Raw genomic sequence first — 2,997 nt, 5'->3', positions numbered from 1 at the left:
TCGATTGATGTGGTGCAGACAAACCACTGCTTTCATGGTATTGTTGAGGTTGAGCAGGAACAGCGCGTTTAGTTAACAAACTTAAAGTGGAAATCGGGCGATAATTGGATAATAAGGATCTAAACCTTTCTTTTTCAATACCGGTATTATCCGTGCAAAACCTCAGAGCGCAGTATTGCATTATCTATTTGATTTATACATCATTCGGACTCCAACCCGGGACCTTTCGCATACAATGCGAACGTCATAACCACTGGATCACGAAGGCATTGTGGTGACCAGTGGTCACTCACGTGCGATATTAGCGTTATATCAAAATATATTCAAATCAGGTTGAGCGTTACATCAAAATCGTGACACAGACACGTTAAAAGAATGAAAGAAACTTCTACTGGGCGCTTGAATCACTACAATGCCTTCGTTTCGTGGTCAAGTGGTTAAGACGTTCGCCAGGTAATGCTACCATTGCTATTAACCGTTACCATTATCTTTACATTTACCAATGATTAACATGATCATCATCACCATCATCATTAATAAACTCTTAAATTTCGTTGACGACCATCATTCCATTCAACACCTTCACAATTATTGTTAAACTGAACTAGAATAATATAGTACTGTACAAACAAGTGCTATGATAGTGGATATTACCGGAAAATCTAACAATCACCTTTTTTTTTTTTTATAGATATTTGTGCACAGATAACACGCTTGTGCTCCGCCACTGTTTACCTATTCGCCTTTGATTAACTACTTCTGCACAATTAGCAGTGTATAGAAATTTATAGTCAGTTTTATTACGATACCGTACTGAATGTTTATATTAGCTGGTTGGTGTGTAAATTTGGCTGTGTGAATTAAAGGACCACCAATGCGTGTTTATTGCTTAGCGAATCATGCACATTGCTGACTTAACTACCGAATCCCTAGACTTGCCACAAGCACTTTTATTTATTTTTTTTCATTCTAGACAGCACCTTACCCACAAGCAAGTTAATTTAGAGATGGAATTAATGAAAAAAAATCAAGTGTAATAAAACTTTTAACTTTTAATGTTTTCAATCTGTGATGTTTGTATATTACTGTAAATAATAGTTAATCCTTTATGTTTTTATATTACTTTCCTTCGATGATTTTTTATTACTGTTCTGTATTATTTTCAGTATCATTTAATTCAGTCCTCGACTGCGATTTTGATATTGAATATAAGAAGGAAAAGAAAATAAATCACTGTAGGTATGCAGCGCAATAACGAGTGGGTAACACAAAATTAGGGCCTGGAACCCAGGCTACCGAATCCTAGCTGCCAATGTCTGAGCCTATGCCTAACTGTGGACTCCGCAATTTCCAGAAAGGCCTACCAGTTTGCCAAATGCTACGGATTGCTAAATCTTAAGTCGCCAAAATCCAGCTTGCCGAATGTAGATGCTCCATGGGATGCGGGGGAAAGCGACCAACAATAAGAGCTTTATTTACTGTATAAAAATATGTGAGGATAATATAACATATTTAAAGTCACTATAGGCCTAATTGTAATGTATTCTTTATTTGAAGGGAAAATTTCTATTTTAGTTGGGTCTGCCAAAACGATAATATGATACATTATGTTTGAATTTATTCCAAGTGTTTAGAATAGTATGCAGTTACTGATGCCAAGTCTTGACAACAGATGAAATTAAATAAGTTATGAATAATCTTGTTTCATTAAATTCCTCAAAGTATTAAATGTGTTTATTTACACAGGAACAGGCGTATCACTTCCGTGTAGCAAATGTTATAGGCCAGGCAGGCCTCCCGCTAATAATTAAATTGTATCCTATAATCAACAATGAAAAAATGGAGATTATTCGATATGCAGATTATAGCCATAGAGTATGGAATACTCACTATGAAGTCTACTCATCGACCCAAAATACGGTAGTACAGTACAGTAATAGGAAATTAGATTTAATGGTTCTATTTATCATATTGAATTGAATAATTGTGTAAGTTGACATAATATATTATTATATTTAAGGGAAAATAAAACATGTAGTTATGATGCTGAATATTGTTTTAAAAAATCAATGGTTAAGAAATGAGATAGAAAAATAATTTTGTGGGTATTATTCATGATTTTAATATATGTTTTATCTTGAATTAATGTGAAGAAATGTATTTTTATGAATGTTCTGTACTTAACGTAATAAATGACCTTTTCGTCGTTAAAGAAAAAAAATAAATAAAAAGGGATTTCTTTGAAATCTTTACATCAATTCCTGTACTTTTTGTAAGCAATTTTCCATTACCATACTAACATCACCAACAACATTATCTTTAGTCTATATAAAACACACATAAAACACAATCTTTGATGTAAACTCGCCAATATTTTTATTTTTAGATAATATAAAAAAATTCATAAAAATAGCATTATATCATTATTTATTTATTTTATAGTCTTTAGGCCTAAATGGAGGGAAATTTTTCATTTGGATCCACAAAAACACATCATTATTCAGGGATTTCATATAATAAGAGGAGACAGGGCAGCAGATTCAGGAAAGAAAAAGGAGGAAACTGAAATATTCGTCACTAGTTTGAAACATTACCTGCCCCGAGAATTTTCGCATGTTATAATCATAACTGTACGTGTACATTCCACATAGAAATCTACCAAAAAAAGGCATCATGTGAAATATTTGATGTTATCAGTTATGGCGACCATTCACCATTGTTCTATACAACGGAGTTCAACATATTTCTACCAACATGTTGTATGGCAATAAAATTCTAGATAGGCCGCGCCTATATGTGAAAGATGTATACAGTATGCGTCGTTGGTGTTTCCCAACTTGGGGTATTCGGATCTTTCATTTTCATCCCCCAACAGTACAGTACAGTTTTGTTCCTCCCACTGATGCCAGTCACATCCAAGAGGCAGTCTTCTCAGCATCCAAATATATGCTGGGTCCGACTGTTGAAGGGTTTTCTTGACTGAGTTAGCTTCTTAGC

The sequence above is a fragment of the Anneissia japonica genome, unplaced genomic scaffold (assembly GCF_011630105.1).
Source record: "Anneissia japonica isolate Jap-2015-1 unplaced genomic scaffold, ASM1163010v1 scaffold3845_len455572_cov173, whole genome shotgun sequence".
In the NCBI taxonomy this organism is placed as follows: Eukaryota; Metazoa; Echinodermata; class Crinoidea; order Comatulida; family Comatulidae; genus Anneissia; species Anneissia japonica.
This window is presented reverse-complemented; position numbering follows the sequence as displayed.